We start from the raw sequence: 22407 nt of genomic DNA, 5'->3' as shown, positions 1-22407 counted from the left end.
TGGCTCAGAAGGGTAAGAAAAGGATGTGGCACAGAAGGACAAGTCAAGGGAAATGTGTTACCTTGTTTTCTGGTATTGGTAGTCACTAAGAATGTTCATAAACTGAGGGGAAGGAACCACCAGTTGGGGAGAAATTGAAGACACTGAAGAGAAAGGATAACAAATAGAAAAAAGTAGAGAAGAGACTCAAGGTTATGAAATCAAGAACATAAGTAATGGAGTTAGTCTTCAATAAGAATAATTAAGAGTAGATAGCAGAGAAAGTCACCCTCTTGATGGGAAGGGCAACATCTATATTTCAGTCAGGTAAAGAGTAAATGAGATCTTCTATTTTTGGCCTAGGCTGACTAGGTGCTCTGAAAAATCCTCCATAAAGAGTAACTAAACCTTGGAAAGGACACACTGTTTTGAGATATCACTGGGAAGTGTATCAAATGACATCATTTTACAAAAACAAAAACCTGTACTACAGTCCAGAGGAAGTCCAGAAGAGGAAGTAGAAGAGTCTGAGTCACAGCCCATGCAGCAAGGTTGCCTGAAGTTGATGTTTCTTTCACCACTGCTATTGAAAAATAAGTCTTGTGTCAGGGGAAGAATGGTAAATTGTAAGATTCACATACTGAGCAGACCCTCAAAAGAAAATGAACTAGTTCCAGGTCAGTGGCATCTCCTGAGTTTCCAGCATGAATAATGAGTAATTTCTCTCTAAAGCATTGCATATACAGTCACCAACTTAAATCCACAGGACCACATATTTTTAGACTGAAATAAATACAAAAATTCTAAACAAAGTTTAGCAAACTAAATCCATAAGTGCTTATAAAAGATAATATACAACTAAATAGAAGACCAATAAGGAAGTAGAAGACTTGAATAACACTATAAACCAACAAAATCTAATAGACACCTATATAATACCACCTAGCAACAGCAGAATAGACATTCTTCTCAAGTACACATAAAACATTCTCCAACGTTTTGGATCATATGTTAGGCCATAAAACAAGTCTCAATAGATGTATGGGGATTAAAATCATACAGGTATATTCTCTGACCACAGCCAATAAAATTAGGAATCAATAAGAAAAGGACATTTGAAAAATTCACATTATGTGGAAATTAAACACACTTCTTTAAGAAGATAAACTAAAGAAGAAATTAGGAAACAAATTAGAAAATACTTTGATACAGATTAAAAAAATGAAAATATAACATCCTAAAACATACAGGATGGAGCTGAAGCAGTGTTGGAAGAATTTTGTAGTGGTAAAGTCCTATATTAAATAGTAAGAAAGATCTCAGAAAATAACCTAAACTTCCACCATACAAAACTAGAAAAAGAAGAACAAATTAAATCCAAAGCAAGGAGAAAGGAGAAGATAATAATGATTATAGCAGAAATAAACAAAATAGAGAATGGGATATAATACAGAAAATTAATAAAACAAAAAGTTGGCTATTTGAAAAGATAAAGAAAATTGACAAATATGTAGCTAGAATGACCAAGAAAAAGAAACAAAGATTCAAATTACTAAAATCAAGAATGAAAAAGGAGTCATTTATTACTGATTTTACAGAAATAAAAAAATGTACTATTAATAGTTTTACACCAACAAATTTGATAACTGAGATGAAATGGACAAATTCATAGAAATAGACAAATTACCAAAACAGAAGATACAGAAAGTCTGAAATGCCTAAAAAAAGTAAAGGGATTGAATTAATAAACAAAAACTACCCACAAATAAAAGTAAAGGATGAGATGATTTTGCTGGTGAATTCTATCAAACGTTTAAAGAAGAATAATATCAATCTTTCTTAAATTCTTTCAAAAGAGTAGAAGATAAAGGAACACTTCTCCATTCATTCAGTGAAGCTAGTATTCTGATACCAAAATCAGAAAAAAAAAATCAAAAGAAAATTAAAAGAAAATCACTACAGACCAAAATCCCCTATAAATATAGATGCTATATTTACATCCCTCTATAAATATAGATGCTAATCTCCTCAACAAAGTACATTTTTAAAAAATTGAGGGGCACCTGGGTGGCTCAGTCGGTTAAGCCTCTTGATTTTGGCTTAGGTCATGATCTCGGGGTCATGAGATCAAACTCCACATCAGACTCCACATGGAACCTGCTTGGGATTCTCTCTCTTTCTCGTGCTGTCTCTCTATCTCTCTCTCTCTCAAAATAAATAAGTACACTTTAAAAACATGGAGCTACATATGAGAAGTTTATATACTATATCTAAATGAGATTTATCTCAGAAAAGTTATCATATTAAGCCATACTAATAGAATAAAGAACAAAAATTACAAGATGATCTCAATAAATGCAGAAGCATTTGACAAAACACAACACTCCTGAATGATAAAAATGTTCAACAAACTAGGAATAAAAGGAAACCACCTTAACCTAATATAAAGTATCTACAAAAATCAAGCTAACATCATACTTAAAGGTGAAAAACTAAAAATTTCCACCCAAGTTCAGGAACAAGGATATCCCCTCACACACTTCTTATAACATTGGAGTAGAGGGCAGTTAGGCAAAAAAGTGAAATAAAAGATATCCAGATTGGAAAAGTAGAAATAAAATTATCTTTATTTGTGAATAATATGATCTTTTATGTAGAAAATCCCAGGAAATCCATTCAAAAATTGAATTTTTAGATTTTTTTCCAAAATGGGAAAAATATTAATAAAAGACTTTAGTAAGGTTTCAAAATACAAAATCAATATTGAAAAGTCAACTATGGGGGTGCCTGGGTGGCTCAGTTGGTTGAACATTGGACTCCTGATTTCAGCTCATGTCATGATCCCATGGTTATGGGATCCAGCCCCTGCTGGACTATGCACTGAGCATGGAGCCTGCTTAATATTCAGTCTGTCTGTCTGTCACTCTGTCTCTAAAACTTTTTTTCTTTTTTTCTTAAAGTTTATTAATTTATTTTGAGAGAACACAAGTAGGGGAGGGGAAAAGAGAGAAGCCAAGAGAGAGAATCCCAAGCAGGCTGGGCACTGACAGTGCAGAGCTTGATGTGAGCTTGAATTCACCAACTGTGAGATCATGAGCCAAAGTCAAACACTTAACCGACTGAGCCACCCAGGTCCCCTAAAAATAAAAAAAAAAAAAATTTTAATCAACTATATAAGAAAATAATTTAATTTATAATAGCACTGCAAATAATAAATTACTCATGAATAAATTTTTTAAAGTGCACTACCTATACTAAGAACACTACACAATATTGTTGAAAGAAAAAAAAAGATCTAAATAAAGGTAAGACACCCATGTTTGTGGACAGAAAGACAATATTGTTAAAATGGCAATGATCCCCAAATTGGCCTACAAATTCAAAACAATTCCTGTAAGAATCCCAGCTGCTTCTTTGTAGAAATTAATAAACTGACCCTAAAATTCATATGGAAACTAAAAGGACCCTGAATAGCCAAAAACAATCTTGAAAAAGAATAAAATAGGAAGACTTACCTTCCTGACTTCAGATCTTACTACCGAAGAACAGTAATCTGTTGTGTGGTACTGAAAAAAAGGATGAACATGTAGGTGAGTGGAATAGACCTGGGTGTCTAGAAATAAATCCACATATCTATGACCAGTTGATTTTTGATAAGGGTGCCAAGACCACTAAATGAGGAACGATTAGTCTTCTGAACAAATGGGGCTAGAACAACTGGAAATCTATGTGCAAAATAATGAAATTGGACCCCTAACTCACACCATATACAAAAAGCAACTCAAAATAGATAAAATAGTAACTCAAAATAAGAGTGAAACCTATAGAACACTTTCAAAAATATGTAAATGTAAATCTTCCTGATTTTAGATTTGGCAATGAATTCTTAGATATGACAGCAAAATCACAAGAAACAAAAGGAAAAGATAAACTGGACTTTATCAAAACTAAAGACTTTAGTGCTTCAAAGAAAGTAAAAGGACAACCTGTAGAATGAGAGAAACTATTTGCAAATCACATATCTGATAATAGTTCAGTATCCAAAATACATCAAGAACAATTATAACACAAAAAAACCCAAATACACTAATTTGAAAAATGGGCAAAGGATCTATTAGACATTTTGAATAAATAAGATAAAAAAAGATATACAAGTGACCAAAAAACAAACAAACAAACAAACAAACAAACAAAAAACCATGAAAAGCCGCTCAATATCATTAGGCATCAAAGAAACACAAATCAAAACCACAATGAGGTACCACCTCATACCTAGTAGGTTGTCTAAATTAAAAAAGACAGCAACAAGGGGGCGCCTGGGTGGCTCGTCGGTTGAGCATCCAACTTGGGCTCAGGTCATGATCTCACAGTTCGTGAGCTCACGCCCCACCCGGCTCTGTGCTGACAGCTCAGAGCCTGGAGCCTGCTTTGCATTCAATGTTTCCCTCTCTCTCTCTGCTTCTCCCCTGCTCACATTCTATCTTTCAAAATAAATAAAGATTTTAAAAAGTTAAAGAAAAAAGACAATAACAAGTGTTGGTGGGGTACTTGGGTGGCTCAGTCACTTAAGCGTCCAACATCAGCTTAGGTCACGATCTTGCAGTTAGTGAACTCAAGCCCTGCGTGGGGCTCTGTCCTGACAGCTCAGAGCCTGGAGCCTGATTCAAATTCTGTCTCCCTCTCTCTGACCCTCCCCTGCTCATACGCTGTATGTTTTTCTCTCTCAAAAATAAATAAACATTAAAAAAATTATTTAAGGGGCGCCTGGGTGGCTTGGTCGGTTAAGCGTCTGACTTCAGCTCAGGTCATGATCTCGCGGTCTGTGAGTTCAAGCCCCGCGTCGGGCTCTGTGCTGACAGCTCAGAGCCTGGAGCCTGTTTCAGATTCTGTGTCTCCCTCTCTCTCTGCCCCTCCCCTGTTCAAGCTCTGTCTCTCTCTGTCTCAAAAATAAATAAATGTTAAAAAAAAAAATTTTTAAAAAATTATTTAAAAAAGTGTTGGTAATAACATGGAGAAATAAAAACTTCATACATTGTCAGTGAGAACAGAAAATGATACAACTACTTTGGAAAATGGTTTAGCAGTTCCTCAAATGAATAAGATAGAGTTACCATATGACCTAGCAATTCCACTCTAGGTATATACCCAAGAGAACCAAAAACATCGGTACATACAAGAACCTGTATAAAATGTTCAGAGCTGCATTCTTCATAATAGCAAACAGTGAGGAAACAAGCCAAATGTTCATCAACTGATGAGTGAACAAATAAAATCTATACAATGGAATATTATGCACTCATGAAAAGAATGAGGTACTGATTCATGCTACAGCATGGATGAACCTTGAAATATTAGGCTGAGTGAAAGAAGCCAGACACAAAAAGCTACATATCCTATCATTCCATTCATATGAAATATCCAATGCATGCAAATCCATGCAGTCAGAAAATAGATCAGTGGTTGCCAAGGGTTGGAGTGGAGAGGGACTAGGGTATGACTTTTTTTTTTTTTATAAGTAAGTGAACAGCATTTTTTTTTAAGTTTATTTTGAGAGAGACAGAGACAGTGCGAGTGGGGGAGGGGCAGAAAGAGAGGGAGAGAGTCCCAGGCAGGCTCTCCTCTAACAGTGCAGAGCCCAATGCAGGGCTTGAAACCATGAAACAGTGAGATCATGAGCGGAAACCAAGAGTTGGACGCTTAACTGACTGAGTCATTCAAGTGCTAGCTGAGGTGTGACTTCTAATGAATATGAAGTTTCCTTTGGGGATGATGGAAATGCTCGAGATTTAGATAGTGGTAATGGTTGTACAACATTGTGAATATACTACCTCACACTAATTTTTAAGGGCAAATTTTAAGGTATGCAAAATTCATCTTAACTTTTTTTTTCATGATCTTAGTAATGTTATTAAGATATAACTCACATACAAAACAATTCACCCACTTAAAGTGTAATTCAATGGTTGTTAGGTCCTTTAGCATATGCACAAAGCTGTTCAACCATCACCACTAATTCCAGGACACTTTCATCACCCCTAAAATAAACCCTGTGCTCGTTAGCAGTCACTTCCATTCTTCCCACCGTACTACTCAGCCCCTGGCAATGACTAATCTGCTTTCTGTCTCTATGGATTTACCTGTTCTGGACATTTCATATAAATAGAATTACACACTATGTAGCCTTCTGTGTCTGGCTTCTTTCACTGAGCATAATGTTTTCTAGGTTCTTCCACCTTGTGGCAGGTATCAGTACCTTATTCCTTTTTATGGTTAAATAATATTCCATCGTATGGATATATCACATTTTGCTTACCCAGTTATCAGTTGGTGGACATTTGTGTCGTTTTCACTTTAAGGCTATTATATGTATTAATATTAATTAGCGGGGTGCCCGGGTGGCTCAGTTAACTGAGCATTCCACTTCAGTTCAGGTCATGATCTCACAGTTCATGGGTTCAAGCCCCATATCCAGCTCTGTGCTGACAGCTCAGAGCCTGGATCCTGCTTCAGATTCTGTGTCTCCCTCTCTCTCTGCCACTCCCCCACTCATACTCTGTCTCTCAAAAATGAATAAACATTAAAAAACTTTAAAAAAATAGTAATTAGTGCACAAATTTTTGCATGGAAGTGTGTTTTCAATTCTCTTGGATATATATTTAGCTATGGAAATTCTGGGTCCTATGGTAACTCTATGTTTAACTTTTTTTTTTTTTAATTGTCAAGTTAGCTAACATGCAGAGTAGTCTTGGCTTCAGGGGTGGATTCCCATGATTCATCACTTACATAAATACCCACTGCTCATCTCAACAAGTGCCCTCCTCAATGCCCATCACCCATTTTCCCCATCTCCCAAGCTCCCCACCCCCATCAACCCTCAGTTTGTTCTCTATATTTAAGAGTCTCTTATGGTTTGCCTCCCTCTCTGTTTTTATCTTATTTTTCCTTCCCTTCCCCTATGGTCATCTGTTAAGCTTCTCAAACTCCACATACAAGTGAAATCATTTGATATCTGTCCGTCTCTGACTGACACATTTCACTTAGCATAATACACTCCAGTTCCATCCACATTGTTGTTGCAAATAGCAAGATTTCATTCTTTTTCATCACCAAGTAGTATTCCATTGTGTGTGTGTGTGTGTGTGTGTGTGTGTGTGTGCGTGTGTGTGTGTGTGTGTGTGTGTGTATACACCACATCTTCTTTATCTATTCATCAGTTGATACATATTTGGGCTCTTTCCATAAGTGGGCTATTGTTGATAGTGCTGTTATAAACATTGGGGTGCTTGTGCCCCTATGAATCAGGACTACTGTAACCTTTGGATAAATTCCTGGTAGTGCTATTGCTGGGTCATAGGTTAATTCTGTTTTTAAGTATTTGAAGAACCTCCACACTGTTTTCCAGAGTGGCTGCACCAGTTTGCATTCCCACCAACAGTGCAAGAGAGTTCACCTTTCTCCACATCCTTGCCAACAGTGTTGTTTCCTGAGTTGTTAATTTTAGGCACTCTGACTGGTGTGAGGTGATATCTCATTGTGGTTTTGATTTGTATTTCCCTGATGATGAGCAATGTTGAGCATCTTTTCGTGTGTCTATTTGCCATCTGGATGTCTTCTTTGCAAAAATGTCTGTTCATGTCTTCTGCCCATTTCTTCACTAGATTATTTTTTTTCAGGTGTTGAGTTTGGTAAGTTCTTTATAGATTTTTGATACTAGCCCTTTATCCAAAATGTCATTTGAAAATATCTTCTCCCATTTCATTGGTTGCCTTTTCATTTTGTTGATTGTTTCCTTTGCTGTGCAGAAGCTTTTTATCTTGATGAGGTCCCAATAGTTCATTTTTGCTTTTATTTTCCTTGCCTTCAGAGACATGTCAATTAAGAAGTTGCTGTAGCAGAGTTCAAAGAGGTTGTTGCCTGTTTTCTCTTCTAGGATTTTGATGGTTTCCTGTCACACATTCATCCATTTTGAGATTATTTTTGTGTATGGTGTAAGAAAGTGGTCTAGTTTCATTCTTCCACGTGTCAATGTCCAGTTATCCCAGCACTGCTTGCTAAAGAGACTGTCTTCTTTCCATTGGATATTCTTTCCCGCTTTGCTGAATATTAGTTGGCCATATATTTGTGGATCCATTTCCGGTGTCTCTACTCTATTCCAGTGGTCAAATGCCCGTTTTTGTGCCAATACCATGCAGTCTTAATTACAGCTCTGTAATACAGGCTAAAGATTGGGATTGTGATACCTCCAGTTTTGGTTTTCTTTTTCAATGTTACTTTGGCTAGTTGGGGTCTTTTTGGTTCCATACAAATTTTAGAATTGTTTGTTCTGTGAAGAAAGCTGGTGTTATTTTAATAGGGATCGCATTGAATATATAGATTGCTTTGGGTAGTATCAACATTTTAACAATATTTGTTCTTCCTATCCATGAGCATGGAATGTTTTTCCATTTCTTTGTGTCTTCTTCAATTTCTTTCATAAGCTTCGTATAGTTTTCAGCATACAGATCTTTTACCTCTTTCATTAGGTTTATTCCTAGGTATCTTATGGTTGTTGGTGCAATTGTAAATGGGATCGATCCCTTAATATCTCTTTCTATTGCTTCATTATTGGTGTATAGAAATGCAACTGATTTCTGTACATTGATTCTATATCCTGCGACTTGGCTGAATTCATGTATCAGTTCTAGCAGTTTTTTGGTGGCATCTTTCAGGTTTTCCACATAGAGTATCATGTCATCTGCGAAAAGTGAAAGTTTGACTTCTTCCTTGCCAATTTGGATGCCTTTTGTTTCAATTTGTTGTCTGATTCCTGAGGCTAGCACTTCAAACACTATGTTAAACAACAGTGATGAAAGTGGACATCCCTGTCGTGTTCCTGATCTCAGGGGGAAAGCTCTCATATTTTCCCCATTGAGGCTGATATTAGCTGTGGGCCTTTCATATATGGCTTTTATGATGTTAGGTATGTTCCTTCTATCCTGACTTTCCTGAGGGTTTTTATTAAGAAAGGAAGTTGCATTTTGTCAAATGCTTTTTCTGCTTCTATTGACAGGATCATATGTTTCTTATCCTTTCTTCTATTAATGTGATGTATCACGTTGATTGATTTGCAAATATTGAACCAGGCCTGCAGCCCAGGAATGAATCCCACTTGATCATGGTGAATAATTCTTTTAATATACTGCTGAATTCGATTTGCTAGTATCTTGTTGAAAATTTTTGCATCCATGCTCATCAGGGATATTGGCCTATAATTCTCCTTTTTAGTGGGGTCTTTGTCTGGTTTGGGAATCCATGTAATGCTGGCTCCAGAGAATGAGTCTGGAAGCTTTCCTGTCATTTCTAATTTTGTATTTCTTTGTATTTTGCCAGTTTCACTACGGTATGTCATGGTGTTGGCCTGTTTTTGTGGGTTTTGAAGAGAGTTCTCTGTGCCTATTGGACTTGGATGGCTGTTTCCTTCCCCAGATTAGGGAAGTTCTCAGCTATAATCTGTTCAGATAAACCTTCTTCCCCTTTCTCTCTTCTTCTTCTGAAACTCCTATGATATGGATATTGCTTCATTTCATTGAATCACTTAGGTGTCTAATTCTCCATTCATGGTCTAGTAATTGTGTTTCCCTCTTTTTCTCAGCTTCACCATTTTCCATAATTTTATCTTCTGTTTCACCTATCCTCTCCTCTGCTTCTCCAATCCTTGCTGTCACTGAATCTAGTTTATTTTGTGTCTCATTTACAACATTTCTTCATTCATTATGACTATTTCTTAGGTCTTTGATCTGGGCAGTAATAGATTCTCTGCTGTCTTCTATGCTTTTTTCAGGCCCAGTTATTAGATATGGGTGTTATTCTAAAATCTTGTGCAGGGGCACCTCGCTGGCTCAGTTGGTTAAGTACCTGACTTTGGCTCAGGTCATGATCTCACAGTTCATGAGTTTGAGTTCCACATTGGGCCTTGTGCTGACGGCTTAGAGCCTGGAGCCTGTTTCAGATTCTGTGTGTCCCTCTGTCTCTCTCTCTGCTCTCTCTCTCTCTCTCTCAAAAGTAAATAAACATTTAAAAAAAAACTAAATTCTTGTTCAGATATATTGTTTATATCTATTTTGAGCAATTCTCTGGCTGTCATTTCTTCCTGGAATTTCTTTTGAGGAGAATTCTTCCATTTCGTCATTTTGACTAGGTTTCTGCCTCTTATATGTTGTTGCTGATGTTTCTTTCATTGTTTATTTATTTTTTGAGAAAGAGAGATCAGAGTGTGAGCAGAGGGGGGAGGGGCAGAGAGAAGGAGAGACACAGAATCCGAAGCAGGCTCCAGCCTCCTCACTGTCATCACAGAGCCCGATGCAGGGATGGAACTCATGATCCATGAGATCATGACCTGCGCCGAAGTCAGATGCTTAACTGACTGAGCCACCCAGGCGCCCCTTTTACGTGTTTTAATAGCTTGTTATGTGTCCTGCACCTGTGAGCACCACTATATTAAAAAGCGGTCACACACTGTCCAGGGCCTGGCCCTTCAGGAGGGGTTTTTGGAGTGTGCTGCATGCCCTCTGTTGTTGCGTATTTGGCTGTGCTATCCCACTGCTTGTAGTGGTGGACTGTTTGGACCGTCCAGCAGGTATGCTTTGATTTGTTCATTAAAGTAACCCTGGAAAAAAGGAAAAGGAGGGGGGGCCTTATCTCATACAAAGAGAAAAATGAAAGAGGTGAAAAAAAAAAAAAAGGACCAGGCAGAGAATCAAAGAAAGTATAAAGGCTTAATCCAGAGAGAGAGAGGAAAATAAAGAAGAAGGGGATACAGAAAAGGTATCAAAAGAATAAAGATGCCTGATTAAACAAACAACCAGAGCAGAGAAAGAAAGAAAGAAAGAAAGAAAGAAAGAAAGAAAGAAAGAAAGAAGTAAATATATATATAAAATATATCAATTATATAAATTTATATAAATATATATAAATATATATTATATATATATTTATAACTGACTAAAAATCAAATCAAATCAAAAACTATGAGCCTCATTCCAAAGGGAAGGAAAAAAAGAGGAAGGTAGAAAGAAAAAGAAGGGAGAAGGAAAGAAAAGCGAAAATAATAGTAATAATAAAATTATTAAAAAGAGACTAACATACTAAACCTGTGGACAGTCATCTGTTGGTGCCTGGGACCAGTGGCTGCACACGTCTGGAAGAGAGGCTGTCCCGTTAGATCAGTGTCAGTCCCAGTCCAGGAGATAAGCAGCTACCAGGCACGGAGAGGCAGGGATGGTGTAAGCGGGTCCCACCTCCTCTGGGCGCTGCTGTCCGTTCCCTGAAGCCACACCCTGTTGGTGATGGGGAGAAAGGCGGCCACACCCCAATCTCTCCTCCCCGGACCACGCGTCTCACACCACACTCTCCAGGCAGCCCTCACAGAGTGGCACCGGCAGGTGGCTTGTCCTGCGGCACCGTCCCCTGCGCCTCCTCGGCCCTCAGCTGGGATTCAGAACCTGATGTCTTAAAGGATCCCACACCACATGGACCAGGTTCCGGGGTAGTGCCACTCTGCCCTGCCCATATGGCTGGTGCCGCCCGCAGGGTCTTTCGTCCTTGTTGGGGGCAATATACCCTCTTCCCACAGTACTGAAGGCAGGAGACCGTTTGCTCACAGTGCACCCCTGAGATGGCTACCATACCCCAGGGCTGGCTCCCCACCTCCCCAGGCCAGGCAGAGGCCTCGGTCAGGAGAAAAGTCCCGCACTTTTGAGAACTCCAGCCTTCAGCTCCTAAGGCCGTTCACAAAGTAGAAACTGGCACACTCTGTATTTCTCATTCCCCTGTCCAGGGTCCGGAGAGGTTTTTCTCTTGTACGAACAATACTGCAATCCACAGCTTCTCTTTCTCTCCCTTTTGTCTCTGGCAGAAGGGGTTCCCTCCCCTCCGTGCCCACACTGTTTGGTCTCCCCCAATTTGCATACACGCACCTCAGTCCCTCCAAGCTGTCTCCCTCCACCTGTGGACATTTTTCTGTCACTCTGCAGACTGACTGCGTGGGTGTTCCAGGTGTTCTGACCTCAATACTGCCGTGTTGTGGGTTGAGGGAAATCCTGGTCCCCCTACTTCTCTGCCATCATAACTCTTCCTCCTTAATTTTTAAAACAACCACCGTGTACCTATGAAATACAAAACCTAACCTTTGTCAATGCCCTCCAGCTAAAGACTACCAGGAACACACATCTAATTGGACAGATTGGGTTTATTACTCATTGCAGCAATAAATAAAACAACCAATGGGAAATTGATGGGCATCTCAGTAAGAAGATATTAGAAAGAACTAACAGGATTTAGGTTTATGTTAGGTGATTTTGAGGAGAATTTACGGCAGCCGTGCTTTGTTTTAGATTGGATGGGGTCAGTAAGCAGGGGTATTTCTATGAATGGATACCTTAAATTGTATCCAGTATGAGGAAAGACTCTACTGAGGCTAATGATGCAACTGGTATTAAAAAGAGAGAGAAGAAGAAAAGAAAGAGAGGGAAAAGCAAAAGCTGTGGTCACTCACTCAGCCAGGACGTGGCTTTTCTTGCGGTGTGGACGATGTTCATGTTTTTTATTCAGACATCGTTGTGGGTGGGCTGGATCTTGCCTTGATCCATCATGGTCACAGACTGACTCTGTCTAATTTTGATATTCTGTGAAATTTTGAAACAGACCCAAAGAACACCAAGGTCAAGCTGGGAATTCTTGAGCAGCCCAAGGAAACACAAAGACCTAGCTGACAGCACTAGGGCCTGCCTTTCACATTCGATTAGAAGGCACAAAATACGTGAAGAATAAAAGACACCTGACAAAAGTCACTACCAACCCAGTTTTTAAATTAATGAACTAAGACTTGAAAGTAGCTTCCTTAATCTGTAAAAGGGTGCCTGTGTCCATTTCCTTTTGCTACTGTAACAAATTACCACAAATCTAGTGGTATGAACAACAGAAATTTATTACCTTACAGTCGGAAGTCTGCTATGGGTCTCACTGGGTTACATTCAAGATGTCAGCAGATCTGTTCCTTCTGGATGCTCTAGGGGAGACTTTCTTTCCTTGCCTTTTTCAGCTTTTTGAGGCCACCCACGTTCCTTGCTCCTGGCCCCTTCCTCCATTTTCAAATCCAGCAACAGAGCCTAGGAGTCTTTCTTATGCTGCCTTCTTTCTTGTTGTCTCCTCTGCCTCCCTCTTCTTCTGACAAGGATCCTGTGATTTCAGTGAGCCTATCCAGATAATCCAGGATAATTTCCTCATCTCAAGGTCATCTGACTATCAAACTTAATTTCCCTTCCCATGTAACCTAACATATTCACGGGTTCCAGGAATTAGGATGTAGACATCTTGGAGGAAGGAGGGGAGGAGGGCAGGATCGGACATTATTCTGCCTACCACAGCACCTTAAAAAGCCCACAGCAGATGTAAAAAAAAAAAAAAAAAAAAAAATTTTTTTAAATCAGGACAAAGAATGCCTATAATCACTGCTTTAGTTCAACATTGGAATAAAGGTTTTCAATTTGTCACTGCAATGTTTCTCGGACTACACCACATTGCCATGGTTAGTTTCTAAAATGCAAGCAATGGTCCTAATAACAATCTACTCACAGTTGCACACAACCTGAGAACACACATTTTCAGTAACATCTAAGTCAGGGCTAGCAAATGCATAGCACCACACCTCCCACTTGACTCCTCAGCCACTGGGGGATGTTATTCACACAGCCCTGTACTCTCTCCCATGGATCAGGGACAAAGACACAGAGTCCTCTGCAATATATCATTTGCAGCAACCACAACCTGTGGATAAGGGCTGGAACATGAAATGAAATCTATTTGCCCATCCTGATCTAGACTAGTAAACCCTGATATATAAAGGATGAGAAGAGTCAGCTGCTTTTGTTCTAAACCTCACACAGCAAAGTGGGCCCCATTGCTACCCATCACATTTAGGGGGAAAAAAAGCAAACTACTCGGCAAGACCTATCAGGCATTTCCTGAGCCAGTCCCTGCCTGCTTCCCTCTCTAACCTCCTACCATTCTGCCACCTGCTCAATGGACCAGCCTTTCTGCTTTCCCTCTAACAGGTGAAACTAATTCATGCCTCAGGACCTTTGCACTTGCAGTGTTCCTTCCTGAAACAATCTTCTCTGAAATCTTCACATGCCTTATTCTTTCACATCATTTGTGTCACTTCTCAAATGTCACTCACTGAGTTTCTTCCTGACTTCCTAGCTCAGAGATCCCCTTCTATTTTCTTCATAGCACTTATTACTATGTACTTGCACATTCTGTCTATTCCGCTGAAACGTAAGTTTCAGAACAACAGGGAGGGACCAGACACCCGAATAGTTCCTAGTACTCAGTGCACGCTTAATCAATGTGAGTTAGGTGCTTAAAATAAGTGCCATTTCCTTAGAAAAAAAATAAGTCTGGTGGTTTGTGCAAATGTCTCTCCCTTTTAGGTCAGTTTCCTACTCCCTAGATTAGGTTCTGACCCTCTAAAATCACATCAACCCCTTATCTCACTTCCCCAACCCTACTGGTTCAGGTCACCCCACAAGTCATTTGGGAAATGGCCAATGCCCCTTTAACGTGGTATGCCTGAATTTTGACATCACAAGAACTGCCTTTCTCCAAGAAGTGACCGTGAGTTAAGCAAGGAAACATAAAGCAAGATGTGATAAATGTAAATGTGGGGTTTTAGGCATGTTTGGATGTTACTGCTTATATAAAAGCTTTTCTTCCTTTAATAAAAATAATACTTCAATATGGGAACTCTAAACAATATATTAGCCAAAAGAAGAAAATAAAAGTTGATCATGATTCTCTTAATCAGAGAGCCACTGTTAAAATCTTGGTATTGTATATGTATACCTTTGTTTTCTATTTATGCATATACTCTACATCTACCTTTGTAAGCTACTTTATTTTAATCTAACAATATATAATGAGTATTTTTATGCCATTAATTATTTTCCCATAGCTTGATTTTAATTACTTTGTCAACAAACATGTACTGAGCTTAAATGGATTATTGTCCTTGAGCAAAGCAGGTGGGATTCTCTGGGGTCCAGCTTTTTACTGCAGCCTCCTCATGGAGAAATGGCAACATCAGGCCAGTTGTTTTGGAAGGCAAAAGAACACAAAGATCAAGATTTGGGGGAACTAAACATTAATTTTAGTTCTATTAGGAGTTCCGAGATGAGGCTTGACAAAACACGGAAGGAGTCCGTCCAGAATAGGTAACCAAGACTCAAAATACTTCTTGATTAAAATAGAACTCATCTACCAGAATCATGTTAAGATCAAGAGCAAGACAAAAAGGACATTAGAGGGAGAATGGGAAAGGCGGGGGCCGGTGGGGGGGGGGGTAGAGAGTAGGAGACCCAACAGAAGTGTGCTCTCCGTAGGAGAGTAAAGTCCATTGTCCAGAGCCCCGAACCAGAAGAAAGACTCATTGGAGGTATGATAGGTGAGCAGAACCCAGAGGGCCCAGTGACACAGTAAATAAATAGCTTCAACTTAAGCCACAAAGGGCTTACAATGGGGAAGCTTGCTGTCAGGCAGGACCCACAAAAGAAGGTTCAGTGCAGATCCGGTGGTAGATGTGGGTACAGCAGGAAAATAATGATGTCTGGGTCTTAGAGAAGGGAGAGGCCTGTGGACTTCAGGAGGCATAGGTAGTAAGTTCCTCAAAGACAGCATTGAATTCTTCAGCCACGTGCCCAGGTTCCACCAGTAGGACTACCAAGAACATAGATGAGAAAAGAGAAAACTTCACTGTTGTTATAGCAGGAGGGTCAGTGTGGAAAGGTTATGCCTTGCCTTCTGGCATTTAGCAAAGCTTGATGCAAGCTCTAAGCTCTATGTTACAGGTGCTCAGGTTGGTTAGGGAGAAACAGGAAGAAGGATACAAAAACATTATGTGCATGAAAACAAATGCCCTGAAAGCCTCACAGAGCCTCTGTGTGGGGTTCTCAGGTGAAGGCAGTAGGACGTCTTTCTCTGACTTTGAATGCTACATTCTTTTCCGAGTTACCCAAGCAGCTGGCCTTGATCCCTAATACCTTTTAGAATGTATGTGTTTACTCACAAGTGCCTCTCTCTTCCTGGAGACTAGATAGGAGCTCCCGGGAAACAGGGCATGTGACTACACACTGAAATGCCCCTCTTGCCTCAGCTCTGAGGATCTGTTGCCGGATTTACTTTGTCTCAGTCTTTTCTTTTTACTTTTTTCTTTTTTTCTAATGTTTATTTATTTTTGAGAAAGAGAGCATAAGCAGGGGAGGAGCAGAGAGAGAGGAAGACACAGAATCCGAAGGAGGCTCCAGGCTCTGAGCTGTCAGCACAGAGCCCAACACGCGGCTCACACCCAGGAGCCGTGAGATCATGACCTGAGCTGAAATCAAATGCTTAACCGACTGAGCCACCCAGGAGCCCCTGTCCGAGTCTTTTTTATGAGGAGAAAGCCAGACCCCCCGGGAGGCGGCTTAGTCCTTCAGGTAAACAGACTTTGCCAGCCCAGTTTACCAGGCACACCCAGATTTACTCTTCACCTCGCCTCCCTACTAACAGCTCCCCCACCCCTGTGCTCATGTATCCTCTACCCCCACATGCGTTTGAACCATAAGAAAGATTAAATAGCACTGGGGTTGTTATGTGAACTCAACCACAATAGATGACAATGGGTCAAGGAGTAACGTTGAAAAGCAGAGATGTCAACCAAGATAACTTTGCCTATGTGTTCAAATGGAATAATTGGAACACCTATTTTCTCTTGCTTCAGGAAAGCCCGTGGCCCTACCGTCTCTCTACGGAAATGCTTATTTCTCACTCAGTCACATCCGGCTCAAACTTTCTGTATTGTCTCAATTCATCCCATGTTTGGAACATCTTGCCACACAGTACCAGGAGTACTTTTTGCACACTGTATCACCTCACGTTGGGCATTACCTCTGATCTGTTCGCGCCCCCAAATGCCACCAACAGAAGGTGGCATATGGAGCAGATTTTAAGCATAAATTTCAAGTAATGGGAAGAGCCTACAGCACATCGTTGCCAATAAAGTCAAATAGTAAATTCAATTCTTGGAGCATTTCGACTGCTTTTCCACCTACTTTTCTCTCAGGTCTCCTTCCCGAGAAGAGCCCATCATATTGTGACCTCCCTCCTGCTCATCTCTGACCTCCTCTTCTTCCTCAAGTTGCTCTTACCTCTTCTGGCAGAGCCATTTCATTGTTCACCATTTTGTTGTTACACACTTTCCAGATCAAAACCTTAAAACTTTCCCTTCCTCCTCTAAAGTAGCCTCCGTGGTATTATCCTCAGACATAACAAGTATCTCTCTCTCTCTTTTAGCAAGTATCTCCATAAGAGCAACTCTAGCACTGGTTATTAAAAGAACATTTTGTTATCCTGCCATAGCCGGAAAAGAAGAGAATGTTTGGAAATCCTCTAAACCTAAGGTTGTATTCTTTGGAAGAAAAAATATTTATTACCCTTCCACCCCAGCCCCTCCTGGGGTCACAATGAATGACCCTCAAACCATCACGGCAACGCAGAATCCAGCTCTGGAGGGGAAGGCACACCTCTGGGTGTGATGCCATGTGTAAGGAAAGGTGGAAAAACAAGAGGGAAGGTGCATCTGGACACGACAAAATATATGCATCCAAAGCTCCACGAAACAGCATGAAACCCAGTCTTGCTGAAATAAAATCCCATCTGTCCCACACAATCATTTTCCCCTTGTTAAATAAGATGCCAAGTTACTTTCACCAGATTGGCATCAAACAGGAGAATCTCCCTAAGTTTGTTTCTGGATATGAACAATGGTGATTGCTGTCGTTGTTTGTGGAACCTCCCTGTCAAAGCAGCTGAGCGATTGGCAACACGCGGGCATGGGAATGGCAGAGCAGGGCCCGCCAGTATCTATTGCAGTCATTTGCCAGGATAATGTGGGCTTGTCAATTACGCTGTCAGGCAGCAACTTATGTTGAATTTGAAACAGTAAATGTCATACAAAAGCATAAGTGATTTATAGATGAGAGTACAGGAGCACTTAAAATCTGCAATGTAATGAAATGAGATACCAACAGATTGCATGTTTTGTGGTTATTACCACAGAGGGGGGAAAAACCCTCTAGAAAAGAAATAACTATTTGAGAGCAATCAGCTCCGAAGCCCGAACCACTTCCCACCTCACCCCCCTCTCCCAATTCTTGGAACATTCAGTCGATCTATCAATCTGACTAACTAATAATGCCTTGGTACTTTACTTTAAGTAACAAAAGCTACAGCACTCAAATCAAAAGTCTGCTCTCCGGTGCACTTTGCAGCCTCACAATACACCATGTGACAAAATGCAAAAGGCCTTGCTAAAGGCAAGGGGAAAAAAAAAAAAACAAAAATTCAAGGTAGGTCATAAGCTAGAGCTAAACTGACCGTTCACAGGGTGACCTATTTTGAAACAGCCAAGCTTCCATTTGTTTTTTGAGGCTTGCCCTTTGAAACCACATTGTTACATTGAAATGTTTGCTTCTGTTGCTAGATCTGCTTGCAAGAACAAAACAGGTTCCGAGACAAGAAATCTGAAATTGGTCACACACCGCGCTCTTATTCTCCGTTGCCGGCTCTGCAATTCCATCCTGGAGGCCGCTCTGACCTGTGCTTCCATTACTTCCCATCTGCTGACAGGACTTCAGTCTCTCTCCCACCTCCCTCTCTCCCAGCTCCCCTGTCCATTGCTCTTGGCTTTGTTTTCAGGATTCTGATGGGGATTCTAACCAGTTTCCATAGCTATTTGCCCCCTTGACTCGGCTTCTTGCACTTGGCTTACATATTTTATCCTCCCTGTCCTGTCTACACCTCCATGCTGCCTGAGCTATTTCCTGTCTTGCCCTTTTGCCTTGTAGCCTTCCTATTGTCTCGGCTACCTTTTAAATCTTTACCGCTCTTTTTCCTACAGTACTTTTACTGTGGCTCCTTTAATGATATGTTCTCATAACACAGTCCACAAGCTAGCCACCAAACTTTCAATGCAGAAAGCTCACCTCCCCAATGCACAGTCAAAATTTCTGCCCTCCCCTGCCCAGTCTACCTTGACACTTTTACAGGAAGCCAGGATACTTCTGCTCAGGCAGAAACTCATCATCCATAATGAAATGTAATACAGAACAATTCTAAATTATTCCTGCCCACCAGGAAGAGATGCTGTATTCTTTACTTAAAGAGATGGAAACCTGGAGCTTTCATACAAGCGCCAAGTATATTTTCGAGCCACAGATCTCAACAGTAATATTAATTATTGTTACCAAATGAGGGAGCTCCATAGAGGATTTTCTTGAGGAAAGGGAAATGTTGGAGATTCCAACTTTGATTTTTTTTTTATTTTTTTTAATTATTATTTTTTTAATGTTTATTTATTTTTGAGACAGAGAGAGACAGAGCATGAACAGGGGAGGGGCAGAGAGAGAGGGAGACACAGAATCCGAAGCAGGTTCCAGGCTCTGAGCTGTCAGCACAGAGCCCGACGCGGGGCTCGAACTCACAGACCATGAGATCATGACCTGAGCCGAAGTCGGATGCTCAACCAACTGAGCCACCCAGGCGCCCCCCAACTTTGATTTTTAATTCTTCCCTTGCCACGGTGATCGCAATATCAGAAGTTTATGAGGTGGGGTAGTCTTTAGCACATCCTTTTTTGTGTGCTTTTATATTGAGATAAACTGACAGACCACCATGTCTGTATGTATATCTTACAGTTGAACCACCATATCTCAGTATATCCTATGTTGTTTTTTTTTTTTTTCATTTAAAAAATGTAAGTGGGGTCATTTTCCCTAAGGAAAATGGAAATCTCTTTTTTCAAATGTAAGTGCTCTGTTCTGTTTGACATATACTGCTACATTCCTTGGCATCATCAACAAGGAAAACTGGAATATAAACTCTAGGATTACATATAATGAGCCATTATCTCTCAACTCCTACACTGTGCCCTTATCATAAGGGAGGTTCTGCTGAGAGGCACATTAACTCCTTTATTTATCACTGAAACTCAATCCTGATGGGTTTATATTTAAACATGACTAAGTACAGTGGGGAATGTAAGATTGAAATGGTTCATGACTCCTTGTAGTTTACTTTCTTAAGCAGAATGATATCACACATACAGAAAGAGATAACTACTATGCAAATAAAAAAATGAATAAAGGACATTCACGGATAAGCTCTTCAGCAGAGATAAACATCCTGAATTCTTTCACCAAGAAAATTACCTAAAGTGGGAAGTGAATCTAAAATCAGACATAACACTCCAGACTCCATTCTACCGCTGCTGGCTGGGAAAACCTGGACAAGTTATTTAACTTCTAGGAACTTCTTTTCTTCTCATCTGGTAAAAAGGGATAATTTCTAATCTCTTCAAAATTAAAATGAATTACATAGATAAAAGCCTCAGTATATACTGGTCCCTTTTCCCTCATCCATAGATGCTATTCAAGATTCTCATCAAACTATCCCTCCTAGAGATCACTCTCCAGAATATTGGCCCAGACTGACACCTCCCTAGAACCTTTGCACTTGGCTGTTCCCTGTGCCCAGAAGGCTCATCCCCAAGATCTTCTCCTGGCTAACTCCCCATTGTTCACTTTCAGCCCATTTCTGGCCACCTCAGAGATGTCTCCCATGTTGCACACTCTCTATATCCCATTACTGTTTTATCATCTTTGTGGCACTTACTGCTACATGAACTCCTCTTATTATCTGTTCGTTTCACAATTTATTGATCAGTCTACACACACACACAGAACAATCTTCACGGAAGGAAGGAACCTGAGCACCTAGTTCACTGCCAGATCAACATAGTGTTTATACTCGACCCTGAAAACAATGAAGAGCCAAGTCAGTGAAGACAGTGAGGGTTATCATCTCAGATCACACTCTGGCCACGGTGTGAAAAATGGAAGGCTCTGGAAAAGGCAAACTTATGGAGATGGTAAAAAGATCAGTGGTTGCCAGGACTTGGGCGGAAGGAGAGATGAATAGACGGAGCACAGAGGATTTTTAGTATGACAAACTTTCTGTATGATACTATAATGGTGGATACACTGGCATTATCCATTTGTCAAAATCCATAGGATGTACAACACCAAGAGCAAACCCTAACATAAACTACGAACTTTGTATGAAAAGAATGTGTCAGCATTGCTTCATCATTTGTAACAAATGTGCTACGCTAGTGAGAATGTAGATAGGGGGAGAGGGTGTACTTGCGTGGGGGAAGGGAGTATATGGGAACTCTATATTTTCTGTGCAGTTTTGCTGTGAACCTAAAACTGTTCTACAAAATGAAGTCTTTTTTTTTTTTTTTTTTAATGGATTGAAGAAAGCAAAACTTTAGACAAGGAAATGGGAATAAGACTGGAATAATCTAGGGACATCTGGGTGGCTCAGTCGGTTAAGCATCTGACTCTTGATTTAGGCTCAGGTCATGATCTCACAGTTCATGAGTTCAAACCCTGAATCAGACTCTGTGCTGATGGTACAGAGCCTACTTGGGATTCTCTCTCTCCCCTTCCTCTCTGCCCCTATCCTACTTGCTCTCTCTCAAAATAAATAAATAAACTTAAAAAAAATTGGAATAATCCAGGTAAGATAGGATAAAGACCTAACCTACAGCTAGACTCCCATACAGGCTAGGGTTTATGTCCTTGACAGGGAAACAATACCAAGAATGCGATCCTTCTGGCATCTAGTATAATGAGTCTATTACCTACACTGATCTATCTCTTTTGCTTTTTTTAGTTAAAATATATACATATATATTAATTTAAACAGCCAGTCCCTATTAATAGGCTCTTAAGCAGTTTATAGTCAACTAAATCCCAAAGATATTTTACATAATAATATACCATCAAAATACATTTTCTCCATCTTCTATTTTCAAAAATCTTTGTTGGTTTCAAGCCAATCTGTTTGGCTATCATGATTGTTTTGATTCCTCATTTATTCAACATAATATCAGGTTCATCTGTCTCTCGAGTGGGTCACCCACATATTTTATAAGCATGCCTTCTATATTTTTATCCCATTGCAGCAAATGATTCTTTAAAAAATTTTTTTTTCCAACGTTTATTTATTTTTGAGAGACAGAGAGAGCCAGATCATGAGCGGGGAAGGGCCAGACAGAGAGAGAGGGAGACACAGAATCCGAAGCAGGCTCCAGGCTCTGAGCTGTCAGCACAGAGCCCGACGCGGGGCTCAAACTCACAAACTGTGAGATCATGACCTGAGCCGAAGTCAGATGCTTAACCGACTGAGCCACACAGGCGCCCCTGCAAATGATTCTTTATAAGCAGCCAGAGAGTGGAGGGATATACAAAGCCTAACAGTGCCCTTTACCTCTCATCTCAAGCTATGTTCTAT

At 40.1% G+C, this 22407-nt stretch overlaps 1 protein-coding gene across 1 annotated transcript in view; it reads right to left on the bottom strand.

The window, feature by feature from the left end:
• The window catches only part of CDC73 (cell division cycle 73), a 321928-nt gene that overhangs the window by 119359 nt on the left and 180162 nt on the right, over positions 1 to 22407 (bottom strand). Inside the window, exons 19-22 of the mRNA XM_027074943.2 lie at positions 12512 to 12641; positions 11934 to 12094; positions 11100 to 11167; positions 3495 to 3545 (exon numbers count right to left, since the gene is read on the bottom strand). The gene's annotated coding sequence lies outside the window, so the exon portion shown is untranslated. The remainder of the gene's footprint in view (positions 1 to 3494; positions 3546 to 11099; positions 11168 to 11933; positions 12095 to 12511; positions 12642 to 22407) is intronic.

Source organism: Acinonyx jubatus, chromosome E4 (genome assembly GCF_027475565.1).
Source record: "Acinonyx jubatus isolate Ajub_Pintada_27869175 chromosome E4, VMU_Ajub_asm_v1.0, whole genome shotgun sequence".
Lineage (NCBI taxonomy): Eukaryota > Metazoa > Chordata > Mammalia > Carnivora > Felidae > Acinonyx > Acinonyx jubatus.
This window is presented reverse-complemented; position numbering and strand designations above follow the sequence as displayed.